Below are 10,040 nucleotides of genomic sequence, written 5' to 3'. Positions count from 1 at the left end.
ATTGAAGAGCAAAAATTCTGGTATTTTATGAGTTTAAATAATGTGCTCTCAAATTTTTATTGACTCTGTGCTCTGTTCTTTATTTCCAATTAGGGTAGAATTGTACATCTGATTATGACCAGAGATCAATGATACATTTCATAAAATCAGGGGCACTCGGTGTTAGAAAGGGTTCTACATTTCATTTGGTCTATTTCTTATGTCTTTAGATACAATAAAAACTTGAGTAAAAGTGTGTGTGTGTGTGTGTGTGTGTGTGTGTAAGAAGAAAACAAAATATTAGGTCTTATTTTCTGTTTTTGTTTTGTTTTGTTTTGTTTTTTGAGACAGAGTCCCGCTCTGTCACCCAGGCTGGAGGGCAGTGGCACGATCTCGGCTCACTGTAACCTCCGCCTCCTGGGTTCAAGCGATTCTCCTACCGCAGCCTCCTGAGTAACTGGGACTACAGGCGCCCACCACCAGGCCCAGCTAATTTTTTGTATTTTTAGTAGAGACGAGGTTTTACCGTGTTAGCCAGGATGGTCTTGATTCCCTGACCTTGTGATCCACCCACCTTGGCCTCCCAAAGTGCTGAGATTACAGGCGTGAGCCCCTGCACCCAGCCAGGTTTTATTTTCTTATTTTTAATCTTTAAATTAATCGAATCCACAGTCATCTAAACTAGCATAGTCTATGTCCCTAGATTCTCAGAAGAATGAATCTGAGGAAAACAAAAGCTAAAGAACATCAAGTTCTTACATTGTATCAGTTGGTTGGATTCACATGAACATTCACATATGACACTGGAATGAAATCGTGAGTAAGGTGTTGCTTAATCTGCATGGAATCCATATAAACTTTGTGGCTCATGAAAATATTAGTGGGACTTAAAACTTGAACAGATAGTGAATCCTTTTCATGAATTCTGAGAAAAACACTGTCTATCCCTTTTAGCAGGGCACGCAATTGCAGAAAACAGTAGGGAAGCACAAGGTAAATCAGTTTTCTTTGCTGTTCAAGATTATTTTCTGAAAGTGTTTAAGTTGCTTTCCTTTAATAAAGAAAATCTCGGCCAGGTGCGGTGGCTCGCACATTGGGAGGCTGAGGCAGGCGGATCATGAGGTCAGGGTTTTGAGAGCAGCCTGGCCAACAAACTGGTGACAGCTGTCTTTACGAAAAATACAAAACTTAGCCACGTGTGGCTAATTTCGCATCTGTAGTCCCAGCTACTTGGAGTCCCAGCTACTTGGGAGGCTGAGGCAGGAGAATCTCTTGAACTCAGGAGGCGGAAGTTGCAGTGAGCCAAGATCACGCCGCTGCACTCCAGCCTGGGCGACAGAGCAAGACTCCATCTCAAAAAGAAAAGAAAAGAAAGAGAGAGAGAGGAAGGGAGGGAGGCGGAGGATGGGGGGGGGGGGAGGGGGGGAGGGGGAGGGGGGGGGAGGAGGGCGGGAAGAAATTGCATATTAAAAAATTTAAGCATTTGGCATGTCTTTCTCCAAGGGCTTGGAAAACAAGTTCCCCACCACATCATATACCTAGAGTGTTGGAATGTTTAATTCCAAATTTGTTAATTGATAGACTTGATGATTTAAATTATAAAATTGCAGACCTTCTTATGGAATTGAATTCCTTCTAAAATGTCCCACAAGAGGTACCCATTTAACTCTGACTCCCTTCTCTGCACGTGTAGCCCGGAGAGTTAAACAGCAAAACCTGGATGGGAAAACCAGGGTTTCCAACTGCGAAATTCAGGAAGTAACAACTCATCATCCTCTGTAAAGTGAGAGGGGAATTTTCAGAAGGCATTTAATGTGACTTTTTCTCACCACAACTTAGGGCCTTTGGCAGATTTTTGTGCCTGGCCACAGCTCCTGTGGGGAGGAGGCACTTCTGGCTGACTCGCCCCTGTGGGACGTTCATCCTGGAGATGTGGTGCAGGGCGGGAGATCTTCAGTTTCGGCATCACACAGAACTGGCTAGAGGCGGATCTGTAAGGCAACATCCAGCGTTTGAGCTGTGACCTACTACATGCAGACAGAGAAACCAGATTTTTCTATAGCTGGAATAAATGCCCATCATCAAGAAAGTGGCCAGCCCGTTATAGACTCATTGGAAGAGGCAATTTTTAAAAAGAGAAACAAGAAGAAAGAATATATAGGTCAGAAATACAGGGTCAGATATATCATCCTGGATTCTGTGTTCACCAGTTCCCAGGGACGGGAGATTTTGGTCCCCACCAGAGACAAATTCACGTAGCTTGTAGCTTGGTTGTGTGTTACACACAGTGCAAGTCGTGACTCCAGGGTTGGTGTGTGGGCTGGTTCCATTTTCCCATCGTTAGATTCTTCTGGTTGCAGAAGGGGCAGGTGAACTGGGTCTCCAGTGTCTTCTGCTTGGGGGCAGCTTCCATTTTCATATTTTGCTTCCTGTGTCCCCAGGAGTGTGAACCTGTCCTCATTTTTTCATGAGACAGTGGCCATGTGTGTGTGAGTGCATCCGTGTGTGTGTGCATATATGTGTGGGTGCGTGTGCGTGCATGCACACACGTGTGGATGCGTGCATGAGTGTGTGTGTGTGTTCCTTCCTGTCACCTTACAAGCCTGAGAAACAGGGTTACAGTAACAGTGATAACAGCGCTGTCACCAGCACAGGACATGAGCATCCTGCCAAATTCTCCCAAGACACTTTTGGAGGTCACTAGGCATGTGTGTGACAGACAAAGGGGTGAGGGGAGCAGTGCGTTTCATTGTCCAGCGGGATACCTGGAGACCTCCACCTGGCGCATTTCACTAATTCCACTACAAGCCAGGAGCTGTGGCCCTTTCTCCCCACCCCAGACTTGCTGCAATGCACTGATGGCCTCATCCTGCACAATCAAATAAAAGGTCATCGCGGAGAAGTGAGGAGCATGTCTCTTCCGTGGTTCTGTGTTCCTTTCTGTTGGCTAGTGCAACCTGAAGTCGCCGGGGATTTTTCTTTTTTTCTTTAAAGCTCTCCCTCTCCCGGGACCAAGCCTGTGGGCGTGGGGCGGGGACGGAGCTGAAAGGTGGGCCCCTGGCTGCACGCAGGTCACACCTCCCCTATGAGGCAGGCTTTGTTCACAGCCGGCCTCAGTTGCCTGAGTCCTTTCCTCACACTGGGCTCCCTTACATGAACAGATCTCTGGTGGCCCCAACAGAAAGCCAGTGACACAGGTCCATGTTTACATTCAGCCGAGGCTGCGGTTTATACCGCCTGTGCCTGTGTGTGCACACACCAGTGTTATTAATGCCGGCTGCTCATTGAAATCACCACCTGGTTTCCAAAATACATGGACACCTGGACTTCGCCTATGCCCACGTGAAACAGAATCTCCAAGCAGTGGGTCTTATACACCTGTTGTTTTAAACTCTCTGCAGACCATTCTGGTGCGTGGTGAAGGCCAGGAACCGCGGTGGGTACACACGGTGTAGGGCAGGGCTGGGCACAGTACTGCGTGAAAGCACTCAGGTGGCCGGGCGCGGTGGCTCACACCTGTAATCCCAGCACTTTGGGAGGCTGAGGTGGGTGGATCACTGAGGTCAGGAGTTCAAGACCAGCGTGCCCAACATGGTGAAGCCCTGTCTCTACTAAAAATACAAAAATTAGCTGGATGTGGTGGCGGGTGCCTATAATCCCAGGTACTTAGCAGGCTGAGGTGGGAGAATCACTTGAACCCTGGAGGCTGAGGTTGCAGTGAGCTGAGATCATGGCACTGCACTCCAGCCTGGGTGACAAAAGCAAAACTCTGTCAAGAAAGAAAGAGAAAGAAAGAAAGAAAGAGAGAGAGAGAAAGAAATAAAGGAAAAGAAAAGAGAAGAAAGAAAGAAATAAAGGAAGGAAGGAAGGAAGGAAAGAAAGAGGGAGGGAGGGAGAGAGGGAGGAGGGAAGGAAAGGAAGCAAGGAAGGAAGGAAGGAGAAAATATAGAATTCATAAGAAAAATATTACTATATGTACTCAGTAATGTGTCATAAAGGTATATGCCTCAAAATACAGCTATCATTTTCAGTGCATTAAACAAGCTGTGAATATCTTGGGAAAAGAGAGTTTGGATAGATCCCAGAGACAAGGAAAGATCAGTTAGAAAGGAGTGTAAGGAAGGTGTCCAGCTCCCCATCCGATACATGTACTGGAGCAGCGATAGGCCCTGCTCAGTCAGCGCTTCAGAGCAGAGTAAGTCTCTGCAATAAAGATGGTGACCCCAGGCTGTGAAGGTTACAGGCGCATTCTTACTGAGTATTTTCTGTGTCCAGGAACTGGGGTAGGTGCTGGAAGGCACTGGCAAGCAAACTCCTCAAGGATTCTGAGAAATCAGTTTCCTTAGGAGAAGACAAACATTAAATGGATAATTACAAATTAATTATGAATAGGCACAGTACTAAGAAGACACTCTAGGCATTTGATTGCTAACAGAGGACTCAGTTACCCAATGACATCCAGGGGCCAGGAATGTTTCTTGGAACTGAAATATGAAGAATAAATAGAAGTTAATTAGTTCCAAAGAAGAGCAAAGAGCATTCTTGGCGGGCAGAACCATGTGTGTGAAGGTCAGTAGGTGGGAAGGGGACGCCACAGGCAGGCAGGGGGGTGCGACCCAGCATGGCTGGGGGAGGAAACTCGCACGTCAGACTCCAGGACTTGGGAGACAGTCACATGAGTTACAAGCACCTTAAATTTAATGCCAGTTTAAGTTTCCTTAAAGCCTGTCAGTTTGCTTGTGGGCTAAAATGAAGCTCTGAAGAAAACATCTTTATTTCAACAAAGAGGAATGTCAGAACAACAGACAACATTATCTTAGTAGGCAGGGTCCCGGACACTTTAGACAGATCAAAGCACAAAGCAGCAATTTAAATTAATCTAATTTTCTTTATGTTGTTATTTGATCTATGCTTAAGGACTCTGAAGAATGTAGTTTCCTTCACATCTCTTAAAAGACTGTGATGTTGATCACAGTTATTCTGGTTGCAAGAGACAGAAATCCCATTAAAAATTGCTATAACAAACCAGACAACTAAAAAAGGAACATGTTGCCGCACATTGTTTGAAAAGTCCCAGAGAAGATATCATTGCTGGCATACCCAAACCAAATGCCATTGTGCAGACCTCATCTGTGTGTGTCAGCTCTGGTTTTCAAGATGTGAACTTCACTCGAGGGCAGGTTCCGGACAGGGCGACGAGATGTTTTTCACTGCCCCAAGCTCACATGGTAGAAGCTTAGTAGCGCCATGGGAAAGGAAGCTCACCATTTTCTCAACCGTTCAAGTAAAGTCCTGGTGAACTCTCCCTTGAACACCTTGGGTCATGTGACCATCCTTAAACCAACACTGAAGCCAGAGGTCTGGGATATGCCAATGGTCAGAGTAGGATTAACCAGAGCCTGGAGTTGGCATCAGTAACCTCAAAACCACATGGTCTGGAAGTGAAGAGGAACGCTATGGCTCGCTGAAGAAAATCAAGATGCTGTTATCACATGAATCGATGGAATAGTGGCAGCAAAAGGAACGGATCTTCCCAATCCAACTTGAATCTTTTTTCAATCATTCAGAGAAGTCTGTTTAGGGTGATTGGATTTAGTCGTGCTTCACCCACAGTTAATCATGCTAATTTGCTACTATGAAGTTAATGAAAAATCTAAAATGTTTGATAAATCATTATATATGATTTTGTTTTATACGGAATTATACATGAGGCAAATTTAATGGAGCAAAGCCAACATTACCATGCTATGAATAATTACGCAAAAATGTCAGTATATTTAATTGGATGTCTGAAATTATTAACTGACCTAGAACTAGAGAATAAAGAAAAAAAATCTAAGATTTTTTGTGGGCCTGAAGAAACGTGGTTGCAAAACAGGCCCTAGAGTTTTACACCTCAGTAGAAATAAAGCCACTTTGTAAATTTTAAATACAAGCCATTGCAAGAAAACTTAGACATTAAGATATGCATTCAGACATTGATTGGTTTGGTGACATTATGTGAAATATGATTCAGCCCTAAAGTCTCTATGGAGTTCGTTTATTCTGATAACGTGAAACGTGAATGTCCAAGATTCTGAAACCTGAAAACTCTTCCAATATTAACATAACAGAAAAAAAATTAGAACGTAAAATCTCATGTTTGTGAGTGACCAGTTTGTCTGCATTCTTATGTTTCATGTTCTAAACAGTCATGCTGTCAGTTCAGAGAATGTGGTTCCTAAAATCAGATATAGTCATGATCTCACTTTTGCTAAATAAGAGTGTGTTATTAACATGACATCAATAGAATGAAGGACAAAACCACACGATCATCTCAATAGACACAGAATAAGGATTTGATAAAATTCAACAACCTTTCATGATAAAAATTTGTAATGAATTAGGTATAGAAGAAACATATCTCAACACAGTAAAGGCTGTATATGACAACCTGAGCCAGCATCATACTAAACTGGAATAAGAGGGATGCCCACTCTCACCATATGTATTCAACATAATACTGGAAGTCCCAGCCAGAGCTATTAGGCAAGTAAAAGAAATAAAGTCATCTAAATTAGAATGGAGGAAGTCAAATTGTCCCTTTCTGCAGACAACGTGACTTTACATTTGGAAGAACCTAAACTCTATCATAAAACTCTTAGAACTCATAAACAAATTCAGCAAAGTTGCAGGATTCAAAATCAGCATACCAAAAATTGGCAGTGTTTCTGTACACCAGTGATGAATTAGCTGAAAAGGAAATCAAAAAAGCAACCCCATTTACAATAGCTACAAAAATAATAAAATACTTAGGAATAAATTTAACCAAGGAAGTGAAAGATCTCTACAAGAAAAATTATAAAATGCTAATGAAAGAAGTTGAAGAGGACACAAAATATAAAAAGGCAGCCCATGTTCATGAACTGGAAGAATAAATATTGTTAAAATGACTATACCCAAAGCAATCTACAGATTGAAGGAAATCCCTACCAATAATATTCTTCACAAAAAGAGAAAAAACAATCCTAAGATTCACACAGAACCACAAAGGATCCCTAAGAGTCAATGCAATTCTGAGCAAAAAGAACTCAGCTGGAAGCATCACACTATGAGATTTCAAAATATACTACAAAGCTGTAGTAACTAAAATAGCATGGTGCTGGTATAAAAACAGACACATAGATCAGTGGAATAAAATAGAGAATCCAGCAATACGTCCAGGTATTTACAGCCAACTGATATTTGACAAAAGTGTCAAGAACATATATTGAGGAAAGGACAGCCTCTTTAATAAATAATGTCGGGAAAACTTGATATCCACACACAGAAGAATGAAGCTAGACCCATATATCTCATTATATGCAAAATATCAAGTTAAGATGGATTAAAAGCTAAAATGGCTAACCTGAAAAAATAAAACTACTGGAAGAAAGCATAGATGAAACATTGCAGGACATTGGTTTAGGCAAAAATTTTACCTAAGACCTCAAAAGCACAGGCAACAAAAACAAAAATAGACAAATAGGACTACATTAAACTCAAAAGCTCCTGCCCATCAAAGAAAACAACAGAGTGAAGAGACAACCTGCTGAATGGAGAAAATGTTTACAAACCATTCAGCTGATAAGGGACTAATATTCAAACTATACAAAGAGCTCAAACGACTCAACAGAAAAAAAAATCACAACTAATCTCATTTAAAACGTAGAGAAGGATATGAATAGACATTTTTCTCTCTTTCTCTCTCTCTCTCTTTCTTTCTTTCTTTCTTCTTTCTTTTCTTTCTTTCTTTCCTTCTTCTTTTTTTTTTTTTTTTTGACACAGGGTCTGTCTCTGTTGTCCAGGCTGGAATGCAGTGGCATGATCTTGGCTCGCTGCAACCTTCGCTTCCTGGGCTCAAGATATTTATTTAAAGGACACACACAACAGCCAATAAGTATATGAAAAAATCCACAACATCATTAATCGTCAGAGAAATGCATATCAAAACCACAATGAGCTATAATCTCGCTCCAGTTAGAATGGCAATTTTCAAAAAGGCAAAAAACAACAATGGCCGCCAAGGGTTAAAGGGAACTCTTGGCCGGGCACAGTGGCTCACGCCTGTAATCCCAGCACGTTGGGAGGCCAAGGCGGTGGAATCACATGGTCAAAAGATCGAGACCATCCTGGCCAACATGGTGAAACCCTGTCTTTACTAAAGATACAAAAATTAGCTGGGCGTGGTGGCGCGCACCTGTAATCCCAGCTACTTGGGAGGCTGAGGCAGGAGAATCACTTGAACCTGGGAAGTGGAGGTTGCAGTGCACCAAGATCGTGTCACTGCACTCCAGTCTGGTGACAGAGCGAGGCTCTGTCTCAAAAAAAAGGGGGGGGGAACCCTCATATACTATTGGTGGGAATGTAAACTAGTACAGCCACTCTGAAGAACAATTTAAAATTTCCTCAAACAACTACCATATAATCAAGCAATCCCATTGCTGCACCATACAATCCAGAGGAAAGGAAATCAGTATATGTATATACGTATACATATACATACATACATACACACACACACACATACACACATATATGAGATGGAGTTTCGTTCTTATTGCCCAGGCTGGAGTGCTGTGGCATGATCTTGGCTCACTGCAACCTCCGCCTCTCAGGTTCAAGGGATTCTGTTGAGCCGAGATTGTGCCACTGCAACCTCTGCCTCTGGGTTCAAGGGATTCTCCTGCCGCAGCTTTTGGAGTAGCTGGGATTATAGGCATGCACCACCACACCTGGCTAATTTTTGTATTTTTAGTACAGACAGGGCTTCACCATGTTGGTCAGGCTGGTCTTGAACTCCTGACCTCAAGCGATCCACCCGCCTTGGCCTCCCATAGTGCTGGGATTACAGGTGTGAGCCACTGCACCTGATGGAAATCAGTATGTTAAGAGATATCTGCATCCCCATGTTTATTGCAGAGCTGTTCACCATAGTCCAGGTATGGAATCACCCTGGGTGTTCATCAGCAGATGCAATGGACACAGAAAATATGGTGTGTGCGTATACACACATACACACACACACCTACACATACACATGCACAGGGAATACTATTCAGGCATAAAAAAGAATGAAATGTTGTCATTCACAGAAACATGGATGGAACTGGAGGTCATTATGGCGAGTGAAGCAAGCCAGAAACACAAAGATAAACACCACATGTTGTCATATGTGGAAGCTAAAAAAGTTGATCTCATGAAGTAGAAAGTAGGTACTATTTATTGACAGGGAGAGATTGGTTAAAAGATACAAAGTTACAGCTAATAGGAGGAATTCCTTCTACTTTCTATATCGCTGTGGGCTGACTGTAGTTAGCAATAATTTGTTATATATTTTCAAATAGCTGGGAGAGAGGTTATTGAATGTTACCAACAAAAAGAAATAATAAATGTTTGAAGTGATGGATATGTTAATTATCCTGATCTGATCACTGTACATTGCACGTATTGAAACATCACTATGTACCCATAAATATATATAATTATTATATGTCCATTTAAAAAATAAAAAATATTTTTTGGTTACAATACAATGTTCATTTACTTCACCTACCTATCTTTGCCAAACAACTAAGAAGTTTATGACTTGAACACTGAATAAAGCTTGTCAAAAGTATTGAAAATTTAGTAGACAGGCAAACAATGGTTGTGAATAGTATTTTTTTAAAAATTATTTGTAAAACTATGGAAAATTCAGTAGCTCATGACTCAATCTATGAACATGTATTGGAAAGTGACAAAATTAAAATGTAAATTTGTATTCCACAAAACTTTAAATTGATTGTTTAAAAAATTTAAAATAAATTTTAAGGGCCGGGCGCGGTGGCTCAAGCCTGTAATCCCAGCACTTTGGGAGGCCGAGGCGGGTGGATCACGAGGTCAAGAGATCAAGACCATCCTGGTCAACATGGTGAAACCCCGTCTCTACTAAAAATACAAAAAATTAGCTGGGCATGGTGGCGTGTGCCTGTAATCCCAGCGACTCAGGAGGCTGAGGCAGGAGAATTGCCTGAACCCAGGAGACGGAGGTTGCGGTGAGC

This window comes from Sapajus apella, unplaced genomic scaffold, assembly GCF_009761245.1.
Source record: "Sapajus apella isolate SASKATOON/1434 unplaced genomic scaffold, GSC_monkey_1.0 scaffold39, whole genome shotgun sequence".
Lineage (NCBI taxonomy): Eukaryota > Metazoa > Chordata > Mammalia > Primates > Cebidae > Sapajus > Sapajus apella.
This window is presented reverse-complemented; position numbering follows the sequence as displayed.